The sequence below is a fragment of the Peromyscus eremicus genome, chromosome 1 (assembly GCF_949786415.1).
Source record: "Peromyscus eremicus chromosome 1, PerEre_H2_v1, whole genome shotgun sequence".
Lineage (NCBI taxonomy): Eukaryota > Metazoa > Chordata > Mammalia > Rodentia > Cricetidae > Peromyscus > Peromyscus eremicus.
In genome coordinates this window covers 141,856,619-141,872,771 of record NC_081416.1, presented here as the reverse complement: position 1 = coordinate 141,872,771, position 16,153 = coordinate 141,856,619, and the positions used below count along the sequence as shown (strand labels likewise).

General features: G+C 42.8%; 1 protein-coding gene across 1 annotated transcript in view; it reads right to left on the bottom strand.

Moving 5' to 3' along the window:
* The window catches only part of Gabrg3 (gamma-aminobutyric acid type A receptor subunit gamma3), a 593,792-nt gene that overhangs the window by 372,243 nt on the left and 205,396 nt on the right, over positions 1-16,153 (bottom strand). The window lies entirely within an intron of this gene.

Below are 16,153 nucleotides of genomic sequence, written 5' to 3'. Positions count from 1 at the left end.
TCACCAATTCAGGCACTAGATTGTATCCATGTCACTCTTTCCTTGCTTGTGCCTGCATTCTGGCTACTTCTAGGGAAAATAAAACATGAGTAGTCATAAGTTCCCCAACTACCATGGAGTTAGCCAATCAGCCTTAGTCATCGGCTCAAGCCTTTCCTGTGCACTAAAGATCCATCCAGTAGAGCTCTCTCAGCAGGATATTCCCCTTCAGTCGACCATCCAAGATCCCATTCAACCAGCAAGTCCATGTCGGTGGTATTCCAAGTGCTCCAAGACCATCACAGGTGTCACAGACCTTTTGGGGATGATTCCCAATGTATTTTATCAGACATACCACATCCAACACATCCTTTCCAGGAATTATGACTGATTACATAGCACTGGGTAAACAGGTGAAGGCTCCCACACTTGCTTCTTCATCCCTTCAAGTGGCACACTTGCTTAGTAGATGGACAGTATGACTTCTAAGTCTAGCATTTCACTTAGATTCTTCTAAAGTTAGGAGTAACAGACAGAAGATTTGCAATAAACCTTTATATACACATCAGTGTACTCCAATGTCAGGAGTAAAGTCTTCAGATTACATAATTTGGCAGAAATCTGGACCACAAAGTCAAAGAAGTCTCCTTTCCAAAGGGAAGCTGTGATTCTGCTCCACCCATAACATGATCCTGGGAAGGACAGGTGAAGGCAGCTTTCCAATATCACCATTTTTAAATTAAAATTATGAAAGCCTATAACAACCTGACGTTAATAAAACCAGACAAAGAAGAATAAAATATTTGGTTGTTATTGACTTTATAAATGTGTTATTGGAGATTTTTGCTCTTTTTTTGGGGGGAGGACACCCAGCTCCCAAAAAAATCACACACGGAGGCTTATTCTTAATTATCAATGCCTGGCCTTAGCTTGTCTTGGTTTCTTGCCAGCTTTTCCTAATTTATCTCATCTACCTTTTGCCTCTGGCTTTTCCTGTTCTCTTACTTCTGTAAATCTTACTCTTACTCTGTGGCTTGCTGTGTAGATGTGTGACTGGCCCCTGGAGTGCTTCTCCTTCTCTGGCTCCCAGATCTTCCAATCTCTCCTCCCAGTTTTCACCTTCTATATATAGTCTCTGCCTGCCAGCCCTGCCTATCCCTTCTCCTGCCTTGCTCTTGACCAGTTTTTTATTAGATTATCAGGTGTTTTACACAGGTACAGTAACACAGGTTCACAGAATTAAACAAATGCAACATAATCAAAAGTAACACACCTTAAAATAACATTCTACTACATAAATGTGATTGTGTTGGTCAGTTTTCCATAGCTGTTACAAAATAACTTATATAAACCAATTTAAAAAGATGCAAGGCTTGGTTGGCTCACGGCTTTTGCAGTTTGAGTCCATGGTCAGTCAGCTCTGTCGTCAGTAGCAAGGCAGAAGGTCATGTGATGATAGATGGAGGACAAGAGCTCAGTGCATGGTGATAGGGAAGGGGAAAAAGAGAAAGAGGTTGGAGTTCCAGTATCCCCTTGAAGGGCACTGATTAATGACTTAATTTCCTCTCCCTAGAGAACCACATGTTCATCCTATTGACTTTTGGGCCATTGATGATCTGAATTATAGTAGTAGTGGTGGACATACTACTGAGGAAAAAGAGAAAGGTCTTAGTCATCATTCAGCAGAGGGGGTAAGGCTTCCTGGAAGAGAGAACTGACCTGTCATTCATGACTCAGAGTTTAGGTCATTGCCAGAAAAATGTGCAGCTTCTCTGCTGGGAGGAAATGTCATACTGAATGATTCCTGGAGAAATAGCTCGGAAGTGCTTTGTCTCTTGGACGGAAGAGGAGATTCACCAAGCAGTTTTCAAATGCCAATAAGTACTCAGTTAGTAATGAGATTACTATGTAGTAATGGTCAATGATTTTTTTTTTAAATCACAATACTAAAAGTGGTTATTAGGTAGTAAGATAGTGAATCCTTTTTAAATTTTTTTATTTTTTGAGAACTTTATACATAAGTATTGTATTTATATCATTTCTACCCCTCCATCTCCCCATTCCAACTCCTTCCACGTCCCTCTTTCTAACTCTTGACTTTTTCTTCTCTAATCGTTATATAATCACACACACACACACACACACACACACACACACAAACACAAACACAAACACAAACACATACACACACATAACTTACTGAGTTGATCTAGTGTTACTCATACGTACATGTGTTTAGGGCTGACCATTTGGGATTGAATAGACTCTCAGTGGTTCCTCTCTAGAGAGAACTTTTTCTCCTTCTCTCTGCAGCCCTGACTTCCTCTAGCTCTTCATCTAGAGATGGGGCCTTGTGAAACTTCTCCCATCCACATTGGCATGTCAGCTGGTGTTGTCACGATACAGTTCTTTAGGCAACCACATTACTGAAATTCCCTGGCGCAGCATCCTAGTTATCTAGAAGACACCATCTCACTACAGGCATCCTGGTCCTCTGCCTCTTACAATCTTTCCTCCCTTTCTTCCACAATGTTCCTAGAGCAGTAGGTGTAGGGGTTGCATCTGTAAATGGACCAATTATGGTGCAGTTGTGGACGTAAGAATGAGTATTCTGAATACAGCTAGACATTATATTGTATGAGGAAAACTGCAGTGGTAGATTCTTCTCCTGTCACAGGTAGTTGGCTAGTATAGTACCAGGCATAAAAATTCCTTCCTACTCAGTGGGCTTTAAGTCCACTCAGACAGTTGTTGGTTGTTGTCTTAGATACTTTTTAGTGGCTGTGGAGAGACATCATCGCTAAAGAAACTTATAAAAGAAAGCATTTAGTTGTTGTGGTACAGTTCCAGGGGGTTAGAACCTATGACCTTCATGGCAGGGAGCATGGCAGTAAGCAGGCAGGTATGATGCTAGAGCAGAAGTTGAGAGATTACATCCTGTTTCACAAACACAAAGTAGAGAGAAAGCCAACTGAAAATGGTATGGGTTTTTGAAACCTCAAAGCCCACACCTAGTGACATACCTCCTCCAACAAGGTGACTCCTCCTAATCCTTCCCAAAGACTTCCACACAGAGGACCAGCCATTCAAATACAGAATCCTATGGAAGCCATTCTCACTCAAAACACCATATTCTACTCCCTAGCTCCCATAAGCTTGCTGCCATATCATAATGCAAAATGTATTTAGTCCAACTTCAAAAGTCCCCAGTCTTTCACAGGCTCACACTTTAAAATCCAAAGGCAATCTCTAAATTATAAACTCCTACAATATCAAAACCAAATTACATACTTCCAGCATACAGTGGCACAGAATATACATACCATTCCAAAAGGCAATAATAGAAGAATAGTGAAGAAATACTGAACCTAAGTACAACTGAAAAACTCAACAGGGAAAACTCCAAATTGTGCAGCTCTGTCCAATGTTAAATGCTTGGATAGCTCAGTCCCTCTGGTTTTGATGACTGCAATACACTTCTCTCTCTTTGGCTGGTTCTACTCCTTGTATGTAGCTCTCCTTGGCAGACATCCCAAGACACTGGCATCTCCAACTTCTTGGGGTCTCCAACACAACTTTTACAGCCTCATGCAATGGCGTCTCTGGAACTTCATGCAGGGATTTCCCTGTCCCATGTCTGGCCTCAGTGGCTTTCCTTAACCACAGAGGAAGAATCCATCATCCCTTTACTCTTGTGTAGTTCATGACTCTAATGCCGGAACCACATGGCCAAAGTTGCCAAGTCTAGCTGCTGGCTTGGAGTAGTGTCTGGGACCCTCTTGGTACTATATTTGCATTGGCTTTGATTTTTTGATGCTTTCCTTGGTTCCATAAACTTTCCTTTTTACAAGTTGGATATTTAGCTAGAGAAGGTCTTATGCTGAGTGTACCATTTTCTTTATTCCATTTACCATCAGGGCTCCCCTTTTCTCTTTCACCACATGCCATGTTCTAACATTAAATTTCCTGGTACTCTTTTTCTCCTTAAATGGTACATTTTACGTTTCTTTTTGCCTTGTTTGCTCACTTTCACTATAGACCTACATAAGAGTGATCACTAATAACCATGTGACACAGTCAATATTGGTTGTCTTGAAATTTCCTCTGCCAATGAATTCAGTCCAAAACTCTTCAATAGACTTCCAGGGCATAAAGCAACTATATTCTTTGACAAAATTTCACAAGAACTGTCTCTAGTCCAGTTGTTAACATTGTTCCTCTCAAACCTCTTCAGCAGTACCTCCATAGTCCACATTGCTCTCAGCTCTACTGTCTTACAAGCTCTTATCAGAATGGACTATTAAGCCCCACTTAGAGCCATTTAATCAATCTATTAGTCCAAAGTGCCACAGTCTTCTACATTCCTCCAAAAAACAGGATGGCCAGGCCTGTCACAGCAATATCGCACTTCTGGAACCAACTTTTACTTTAGCTACATTTCTATTGCTATGAAGCAACATCATGACAAAGACAATTCTTATAAAAGAAAGCATTTAATTGGCAGCTTACAGGCAGGTGGTCATGGTGCTGGAACAGTTGCTAAGAGCTTACATCCTAATCCACAAACAGAGAGAGAGAGAGAGAGAGAGAGAGAGAGAGAGAGAGAGAGAGAGAGAGAGAGAGAGAGAGAGAACAAACTGGGAATTGCATGGGCTTTTGAAGTCTCAAAGTTCACCCCTAGTAACACACTTCCTCCAAGGCTACACCCCCTCATCCTTCCAAACAGCTCCACAAAGCATTAAGTTTTTTAACCTATGGGGGCCATTCTCATTCCAGTACCATAATTATCACAAGATGGAGCTGCCATTGTTGCACCATGTGGAGATCTTGCCAGGCTGGTTATTGTTTTGTTTCACAGGCTTTACAGCTGGGTAGGACTACTGATTGCTTTTCTCCTTTGGCAGCCTTCTCAGGCAGGAGGCTTCCAGGTCAGCTCCAGCTTCATTACAAGTTTTGTGTCAGACATGAGTGTCTTCACCAACAGGATCTTATCATCAAGTTCTACAAGGTAACCAATGACAGCTTACATTGCATGCAAAGTCTCTTAGACCCACCCCTCCACTCCTGACAAAAACTCAAAGAGAGGATTTCCAGGCCTGGCACTGAAGTTTTTCTTATTCCATGGCTCTTGAGCAAGGACATTATCACCCTGTGTGGAGTAATAAAACATTATTTTTCTCCTATTTTAACTTTTAGTAATGCATTTCTATTAATTTTGTAAGTGGAAAAAAAAGCTTTTAATATAACTGTTCTCAGATTTCCACAGAATATTCAAAACATTTTCATTGTTCATAAGAGAATTTTATTAAGTTGTCTCTATAAACTTATATACTATGTACTTATATACTATAACAATACAAATGGAGCCTGGTATGGAAGTATATACACATTACAGCACTTGGGAGGCAGAGGTAGACTGAGTCTATGAGTTTGAATCTAGTCTAGTTTACAAAGCACATTTCTTCCAGTCAGGAACTCTGCATATATACATACACATATGTATGTATGTATGTATGTATGTATGTAGATAGACACACACACACACACACACACACACACACACACACACACACACATGAGTTAGAGAGATGGCTCAACAGTTTAGAGCAACAAGTGCTGGGTTCAATTCTCAGCACCCACATGGTAGTCCATAATCATTTGCAACTCCAGTTCCAATGGATCTAATACCCTCTTCTGACCACTGGGCACACTAGTCACACAAGTGATGCACATACATACATGAAGGCAAAACACTCACACATAAAACAAAACAAAAAAAGAATAAATGAAAATATCTTTAAAAATGTACTAGACATTGTTATTTTTTCTTTGTTAGGGTTTTATTGTTGTGATAAAACACCATGGACAAAAGCAAGATGGAAGAAAGGGGTTTAGGTCATCTTACAACTCTCAGGTCATACTCCATTATCCAGGGAAGTCAGAGCAGTAACTCAAGGCAGGAACCTACAGGCAGGAACTTACACAGAAGCCATGGAGGAATGCTGCATACTGACTTGCTAGTTCAGGGTTTATTCAGCCTTCTTTCATATACCATCCAAAATCACCTGTCCGGGATGGCACTGCCCACAGTGAACTGGGCCCCCCACATCAATCTTAATCAAGAAAATGCATTACAGATTTACTTACAGGCAGAACTTATGGGGGCATTTTCTCAATTGAGAGACCATCTTCCCAAGTAACTCTAGCTTGTATAAAGTTGACATTAAACTAAAGAGGACAGTTATCAAACTATTCATTTTTCATGCTTTTAAAAAGGATAAACCATGACTTTTCATGACTCTAAGTCCAACCTTATGAAAGTAAGTAAGAAATGGCAAAAAGATGCAACCAATGAGAGGAACATGGTGAGCTACCTAAGTAGGCAGCTGTGAGTGTTCAGATCTATGCTGGACTCTGGGTCTCCAGACAGATGGATTCAAACTGTGTGCAGAGAATCAGTGTGGTGACTTCACGGTTCAGGCACTCTGGAAAGTCAGGATCAGGACAGTGTGGCCACGGCCAAGGTCCTGGACTAGCATCTTGGGGACATCACTGTGTATACAGCCAAGGTTGGAGAACTATGGGCTCTGATCTCTAAAAGGGCATAGTAAACATCCTAACACGCCCCCCAAAACACACATACACACACAACACATACACACACAACACATACACACACACACACACACACACACACACACACACACACACAAGCATGCACATGCACACACACATACAATTACCCTTCAGGGCATCAAGACCTTGGTTGCACTCAAGGGCATGCAGTGCAGATCAAGTTTACACTGGCAGTCCGTGTTCCAGCAGTTCACCTAGGACAAGTGCTTGCAATGCAAAGATGACACTCTCCACTGATACAGGAAGTAAACACTTTCATTGGGGCTTTTGCTGCAAGTTCCAGCATGAAATTTAAGGGAAAAGGTAAATCTGGTAGGCATGATATTACTAATAATTAAGCTTAGGCATGCTAATTGCGTTCCAGGTAACCTTTTAAGTACTCTGGATTTAGTTGAAAGCATCCATGCAGAGTGCTTCATGAGCTCCATTTTACATGTTGGGGACCTGATACATACAGTGAAAATGCAATCAGGGTCCCTGTCTCTGCAGCTCCTATAGACTTCTTTAATCGTAGCTCCTCGGTTGGGAGGGGAGTGTGATCTTGAAACAGAACTCCCAAGTATAGTACTAAGAATTCTCCAGCTGAAGAATGAGCTGGATATTTGGGATTAGCTAAACTTCCCTGAGAAGAAAATAAGCCTGGCAGAAAGGGAGATTGAAGGACATCTGCATTTGAAAGGCAGCATTAACAGATTTTTAGAGAGATTTTAGACCCCCCCCCCCACCATCTGCTATCCTCAAATCCAATGGATTCAGTCATGCAGCCCATTTAGGACAATCACAAAACTCCAAGTGTCCATCATTACTCCAAAAAGAAGAGGAAACAGCATCGCAGGCATTTGCCATCTCTATAGGCAAGGTCATTTATGAACCCAAGAAACAGAGTTGAAAAGAACATTTTAGAAAGCTAAAATAGGCACAGATTGGTGGCTAAATACACACTGGAGGGAGGAGCAAGGGTGATTTAAACTAGCTACTTGGTATAACCAGACAAAAATTATAGAATTGCCTAGAAATGGCATGGAGGTCCAAGGTTTGATAGATAAGCGTGAGTCTTCCAGAATTCTGTGTGTGCCCAGGAGGAAGTTGTTTCTATGGGGGTCGGGGGGGGGGGTGAGGTCAGCACCCTAGAACATGGAAATCCTCTGGTCTCCAGAACTAAGCCTTAGCAGCCACTTACCCCCGTGGTCACTTCTGTTTCATTTCTGTTCTTGTTTCATCATTTGCTCAATGCTTTTTAAAATCATGTGATCAATTGTTGATAAGCTTTGTGATTTAAAGATACCTAGTAAAACAATGCCAACTAAGAACATACCAGAGAGTGATCTCTGTTCAGCTTCTTCTTCATTCAAATGTAGAGAACAGTCCCATGGTTCTCTGAAGAGCTGTAGGCTTCCCACCAGGGAGCAAGGTGAAGCCTAAATAAAGGTCATGGAGGAAATAAACCTTCTGTATCTCATAGGAGGCAAGATGTCCTCCATGGCTTCATATGACGTTGGTGATATATTCAATGGAAGGTCTCATCTGCTTATGGCATATTCTGATTCCCTTTAGTGGATCATGGAAGTCTGAGTATGTAGCCTCCCTAGATGTGATTCATTAGATAGTTCTCAATATTTGTTTAATAAAATATCAACAGGAAAGAGAGGGAGGGACAAGAAAAAGATAGATAGATAGATAGATAGATAGATAGATAGATAGATAGATAGATAGATAGATAGACAGATAGATAGACAGATAGATAGATAGATAGATAGATAGATAGATAGATAGATAGATAGATAGATAGTTGAATGATGCCTTACAGAAAATGCACTGCCAATGTTTGATCACAGGCTGCTGACGACAAGAACACTTTGGAAACACAGTAGAATAACCAGTGTCTCTGCGGGTGATGAGCATATCCTAAGAAATACTGCTTAATTATAGAATGATTAAAGAAGGACTGATTCGGTTGATACATTTGTGAGGAAAATTCTTTGGGACAAGTTCTCACTATGTAGCTCTGGTTGGCCTATAATTCCTAATATAGAGCAGGCTAGCCACAATCTCATAGAGATCCACCTGCCTCTGTCTAACGAGTGGTGGGATTAAAGACAGGCTGTGTCTGGCTTCTGAAAATCTATCTAACAAATATTAATCATAGGACAGGGCTTTGTAAACAATGCAAGGATGGGATAGGTAATATGCTCTTTCTATCATCCTATCTTTCCCTGGTTGAGTTTGCAAGGCTACACTGCTGAATTTAAGTGAGAAAAAAAAGGTTATGCCCTCCAGTCATGGGGGGAGGGGAGGTTCAGTCAATCATGCCTTGGATACTAGGACAGAAAAGACCCTCCCACAGTCCTACTGAGCACTGAGCTTCCAAGTACAGGTTCTTTCCCAGTCTCAGAGACCCTGGCCTTGGCTCCCATCCTCCTTCCTCTGCTGCCCTGGGGTCTATTTGATGTTCACCCTCCTCCTCTCAGCATACATTGTAGAAAGAGATAGAATAACTTGACTCATAGGAGGAGCCCCTCTGAGACACGGCCCATGGCAGGCTTCTAGGGTGTGCCCCATAGACAACCCAGGAAGGAAAGAACTGTCAGGCCGTCTTCCTGACATTAGATCATCCATACTGCAGAAGGGGTTGCTTCCCCCGCTCCTGCTATCACTTGTATCTTGGCTGGCCTCCAGAGGCCAATGCTGAAGGCTTGTCTGCAGCCTATAGTGCTATCCTGAGCTGGTGCTTAGTGGAAAGATGTTATGTCATTGGGGGTATCCTTGAAGGAGACATTGAGAACACTGACCCTTGCTTTCCCCTGTCTTTCCCTTTCCAGTCACTATAAGAAACAGCATCCATTCCCCACCTCCTCCCACCATGGTGTGCTATATTACTACTGGATCAATAGCAATGCGGCCATGGCCAATGGACAGAAACTCTAAACCATAAGCCTAAACAAGCTTCTCTATTTCAATTCACTGTCTCCCTCTCCAGAGCAATAGGTCCCTTTGTAGAACACAGTGATGTCTGAATGAATGCCGCCTTATTGTGGTACTTGATATTTTCACATTCCCATATGTGCAAGCCCCTGTGTTATGAACAGGAGAGTGATGAAACATTGTCTCCTAATGCCTCTGCCCCCTTTACACCATAGCCTGAAGCATCCTGACGGTCACCAGCCCAGCCAGGTGAAGTCTTTCATTTCTAGAGTCTGAGGTAAAGCCAGGAAGGACATGGAGATGGCAGCTTGTGTGGAAAGGAATGGGAGGACAGGACTCTTAGCATCGTGATACATACTGGTGGACAAGAAGAGACTAGAGACACCAGCTTCTCAGCTATAGGAGCATAGGTTTCTTGAAATAAACTGATCAAAAGGAAGAAATTTAAAGACTCAAAGATGACATTGGCAGGACAGAAAAGTAACCCAGCACAAGAGCTCGGCTCCACTTTTCTTGGAGAACTAGGGCCCGGCAGTTGACTTTCAGAAAGTTGTCATGAAATCATGGAGTTCATCTGCTTGAGAAGACCCTGAGGGATGGAACAGGCTAAGGAGTCTCGCTGTCACTTCCAAAATACCTGGGCAAGGGCTGTACCTTGCAATGCAGCTGTTACCACCTTCCTCTCTTGGGCCCAGGTAATTCCACAAGTGAACCTGGTTCAGAGGAGGCAGGGCTGGAGCAGCAGCCTCTGTGAGATTCTCTGTCTCTAGTGGGTTTTGCTCATTACAGATCCTTAGCTCTTGCTCTCAATATTTCTCAACACTTATCTTGCTCCTCAGTGTATGGTGGGCCCCGTGGTTTGTGTTTCATGACGTGCTTGCAAGGGGAGCCTGCACCCACATTCATATGAAGTTGTACATAGCTGGTCTCTACCTCTTCACCCCATGGCACCTGTAGCATGGCCAGTGTGCTATGCCACCAGTGTGTCACATTAACATGGCAAGAAAACAGAGGTATGTGTATAATCTCTTTGACACAGTACATGTTTGTCCCAGTGAGCACTCTAAGCTCACAGAGCCAAATGTAAATGTGACTGAAGCCACACGTACATCCCTTCTGGAGCCAGCGAGCACAGCTCATGGAAAACACATGCTTAATCTGTACCACCAGCCCCAGTAGCAGGAAGGAGGTAGTCATCAGCCCCAGAGAGGACTGGGATGAGGCTGAACAGAATCCACCTTTGGACTAGGAAAGTCTATGCCACTACAGAGAATACTGCCCACCGTGGACCAGTCACTGAATAGACCACACTTCTGACCCAAGTGATTCAGAACACCCTGTGAATCATGCCTGAGATGAGACTATCCTTTTTCTCCCACAAGCTTTGTAAATGTGTTTACAGGCACGGTGGGATGTGAGGAGGGAGCTGAGCGTGAGGGTGACAGCTCAGCAGCATGGGGTCTTGAAATGTGCAGGAAGAGTTAGAGCAGATGAGCAAGAGTGCTTGTAGAATGTCAGCTAAGTCCCAGCATGTAGAAAACTACATGCTTCTCCTTTTGCCTACAACTTTCCTTGGCCATCCTGCAGCATTGGTGAGGTACATGTTCTTCACACGGTGGATCTCAATGGGGCCTAGGCAAACTTCCCAAAGCCTGTTTGTGTGGTCAGCAAAGTCAGAGTAAGCACCCTGCAGTGAATGGAAGCGAGGAGGTGCATCCTAAGAGCTGTGAGTCATAGGATGCCAGGGTTTCCGTGGCATCTTGCCAGGGGCTGGTGCCTCACCTCACTACTTTAGGACTCCTGACTTCTCCCTGCAAAGAATTTTCATAATGCCAGATCTCAAGCAGACAGGAGGAGTCAGACATAGAATGGGAATTAGCTACAATGCAAGTCTCAAATCAACGCCTGCTGATCGTAAGGTTCGTGACATCACTAGGACAGAGAGGGTTGACAGCACTCCACCTGACCACTGGCCTATCCAGTCACCGCACTAGGCTGTGAGAGGAAACCTCAGAGAGTCCTCCTGTCCTGCCCCCAGGAGATAAACTGGCTTCCAGATGTTAGGTAGATGTGAGGGGATAAAATACCCCATCCTAAACATGTTTCTGCAGCTTAATTTGTTCATTATTAAGAGAAACTGTAGACCCCTGCAGACAGGAACGGCTCTGAAAATTGAAGTATTCAAAAACAAACAATCAACAACAAACCTGTATCAAGCTACATCTATCTACATTCCTAAACAGCAAGGGAACATAGAAGCCTTCCTGTCTGGCCTCTCCTGCTGTACCTAGGTGTCTTAGGGTTTTTATTGCTGTGAAGAGACACCATGACCGTGGTAACTCTTATAAAGAAAACATTTAATTGAGGGTGGCTCACTTACAGTTTCAGAGGTTCAGTCTATTATGATCATGAAGGGGAGCATGGTAGCAGGCAGGCAGATGTGGTGCTGGAACTGAGTGTTACATCTTGACTCAGAGGCAAGAGGAAGTTGACTGACTGTCACAGGGAGGGAAGCTTGAGAAAACGAGATCTCTAAAGCCCACCCCCACAATGATACATTTCCTCCAACAAGGCTAATAGTATACTGCCATGCCCTTTGGGGGCCATTTTCTTTCAAACCACCACAGTCCACTCACTGGCCCCCAAAGACTTATAGCCATATCATAATGCAAAAAATGTATTCAATCCAACTTCAAAAGTCCTCATAGTCTACAACAGTCTCAAACTTGTTTCAAAGTCTAAACTCTCTTCTGAAATGCACAGCAATCTCTTAACTGTACTCACCTATAAAAATCAAAATCAAAAAGCAAATCACATACTTCCAATCTATAATGGCACAGGATATATATATTACCATTTTAAAACATAGGGAAGGGGCATAACAAGGAAATACTGGACCAAAGCAAGACTGAAAACCAACTGAGCAAATTCCAAACTCTGTATCTCCTCGTCTGATGTCAAAACTTTCTTCAGGTCCCCAACTCTGTTCAGCTTTGTTGACAGCAACATATTTCTTTCTCTTGGGCTGGTTCCACTCCCTGTTAGCAGATCTCCTTGGCAGGTATCCCGTAACTCTGGCATCTCTAACATCTTGGGTTCTCCAAGGCAATCCAGGCTTCAACTTCACAGCTTCATGCAATTGCCTCTCAACTAAGCCTCCATTCAGGGACACCCCTGACACATGCCTGGTCTCAGTGGCTTTATTCCATAACTCCTTTTCTTTCTATCCTTAACTCTAAATCCAGAACCATGTGGGTGAAGCTGCCAAGCTCTGATACTAAGTGGAGCTGGAACATGGCACCCTTGTTTAATTACATCTTCCCCAGCTTTCTGTTTTACTTCATTGCCTGCACTTGGCTGTCCTTGAACTTGATCTTTAGACCAGGTGGGCCTCAAACTCAGGGATCCTCTGTTGCCTTCCCAGTGCTGGGATTAAAGCATGCGCCACCATACCAGGTTGTAAACTTTTCTCTAATTCCTTTCCACATATTGGAAACTTAGCTGGGTGGGATTTTGCCCTGAGGTCACCACTCCCTTTATCCCATTTCTAAATCCATTTATGTCCTCAAACAGAGGATTTAGCTCCATTCCACTTTCCAGTGCCCTTTTCTCCTCAAATATTTTTTCTTTCTCAGCTTGCTCCTCTTTGTTATATATCATTAGAGTTACCACTAATATCCACACAAAAGTGTCCACTCTAGGCTGTTCTGAGATTTCTTCTGTGGATGAAACTAATCCAAAACTCTTCACTTTAGCCTCAGGTGACTCTGGACAAGGACGAAGGCAGCCACTTCCTTCACCAAAATGTCACAAGAATGATTTCCAGGCAACACACTAAAATTCTTCTCTGACACCTCACAAGCCAGCTCCCAACATTTCAAATCATCAGCACCATTGTCTTCCATGCTCCTTCTAGCATGCCCCATTAAGCTGTGCTTAAAGCATTCCACTGCTTTCCTAATCCAAAGTCCCAAAGTCCATATTACTCCAAACAAAAGCACAGTCAGGCCTATCCCAGCAATTCCCCATTCCTAGTACCAACTTCTATCTTAGTTAGGGTTTCTATTGCTGTGAAGAGACACCATGACCACAGCAACTTTTTTTTTTTTTTTTTTTTTTTGAGACAGGGTTTCTCTGTGTAGTTTTGGTGCCTGTCCTGGTCTTGCTCTGTAGACCAGGCTGGCCTCAAACTCACAGAGATCTGCCTGCCTCTGCCTCCTGAGTGCTGGGATTAAAGGCGTGTGCCACCACTGCCCGGTCACAGCAACTCTTATAAAGAAAACATTTAATTGAGGGTGGCTCACTTACAGTTTCAGAGGTTCAGTCCATTACGATCATGAAGAGGAGCGTGGCAGCATGCAGGGAGATGTGATGCTGGACCTGAGAGTGCTACATCTTGAAGGCAACAGGAAGTTGACTGACTCTCACTATAGGAAGCTTGAGAAAAGAGACCTCAAAGCCCACCCCCACAGTGACATACTTCCTCCAACAAGCCCACACCTCCTAATAGTGCCACTCCCTTTGTGAGCCATTTTCTTTCAAACCACAACGCTAGGAGAGGGAGCCATTTAAGGAAGTAAACACTAGGGAATCTGATTGATAGGAATCTAATAGGGGTGACTGTTGACTGCAGGGGCTGTTCCCTAGGAGGTGTCACCTGTATCCAAGACACAGGTGCTGCATACATCTCTCCCCAGACTGGGTCCCAGAATCCCAGCTTCCCATCTCTATGAGCTCTACAGAGGGAACAGCTATCTTGCCCTCTCTTGAGTCTAATATTACACCAAGGTCTGGATTTTCTCCTCTGACTTTCTGATTGTCAACCTCTTGAACAGACTCAAGCTATCAAGTATTCAGAGAAAAGAATAAAGTTAAAACATATACCTATAGTTTCTTCAAATAGCCTCACCTCATTACAGACTGAGACTCAGACGCACACTTTAGCAATACCAAAATCTGATTTTAAGAACTAAAGCACTGCTGCATTTTATCCACTAAGTGGCTAGTAACAGACTTTCCTTGGAATAAACGGAACATGGAAATTCTACCTTGGCTGAAACTCATATCCACACTTAGGCTGACAGTAAGAAATCAGCTCTGCATTCCCCAGGGAACAGAAACCAGCCAGAACTGGCTCTGAGAAGTGTCAGAATTGAAGACAATGAAATGGTATAAGATTAAGGTTGTAGGAAAAGGCACCTAGCATAAGATCTTTGGAAAAGTCATTTCATTGAATTTGTTCCTCTCATTTTGTACGCAACTGTTAAGCAAAGTTAAAGACTTGCACTGGTCTTAAAAGTGATGTATAGTGATATATAAACGAACCACTTCCAGGCCATGAGATCATACTGAACAATGTGATGGACCAGAAAAAAAAAATCAGTAAAAAATCAAAGAAGCAACTACAGAAATAACAAGACTCATTCCAGTTGCAGGATTGAAAGTAAAGAAACTATCCTCTGTGTTAACTCCACAAGAAAAGTAACCTTGAAAAGAGCAGTGTGCTTTTTGATCAGGCTCTGCTTTCTTCTTTGTCTGTAAAAGATCATCAGAACCCCCTGCCTAGATCATCAGAACCCTCATCTATCTTATCAGGAGCTGCTTGGTGCTTGGCAACATGCATGAGGCTCTTGGTTCGATCCTCAGCAACTCAGGGGTGCAAGGTGTATGCATGGGGGAAGGGGTATACATAGTAGCCAATTTGGTCTTTAAATCGTATTTGTGATCATTTTTTATTTCAAAAAAATCAGGAAACCTCTGTTCATGGTGTGCAACTATCTTCTGCCATGTGCTTCCCCACTTTGGTTACCTGGTAGGTCTGGATGCCTTCTCTGTGGAGAGTTCTTACTCAGATCATATAAGTTTATTGTACACTTTGTTTAAAACATATTTTCCTGCAGGACTGTAGTACAAAAAAGAGAATGATAAAAGCACGATGGAATTAAAACTTTTCAATTAAAATGAGTATGGACATTAACAGGGGCAGCGGGTGAATACAATGAGATCTGACCATCCAGTGAATGGATTCCTGCTTCACCATGGATGGACGTCAAAGGCTTTATGTTAATAAAATAAAGCCAGTCCCCCAAACAGAAATACTGTACAATTCCACAGACAGGAGAAAGAGTGGTTGCCAGGGACTGCCACACTGTGTGATCAGAACAAGATTTCAGTTTTGCGAGATGAAAGAACTTCTCTAGACAAACAGTGGTGATGACTACAAAATATGAATATGATGACCTCCCAACCTGGGTATGGCAAGTTGTATGTGTATTTTCTGAAAAGTTGTTACAAACAGGTATGGGATTGGGTTAGCTCAGTGATAAGAGCCTTGCCTGGCACAAATGAGGACCTGAGAGCTACACCAAGCACAAGAAAGAAAACAAAGAAAGGGGGAAGAATACAGGAAAGAAGGGAGGGAGGACATAAAGGCTTTCCTTAAAAATAAAGTAAAATCTCATTATGGCAGCAGAAAACAGCATCTTAAAAAGGGCTAGTATGCAAGCATTTTCTATTTTCCAAGGATAATCTTGGTTGTCAACTTGATTGGATCTGGAATCTAAGAGGCCTCTGGGCACACCCGTGAGGGGTTTTCTTTATTACAATAGTTGAGGCG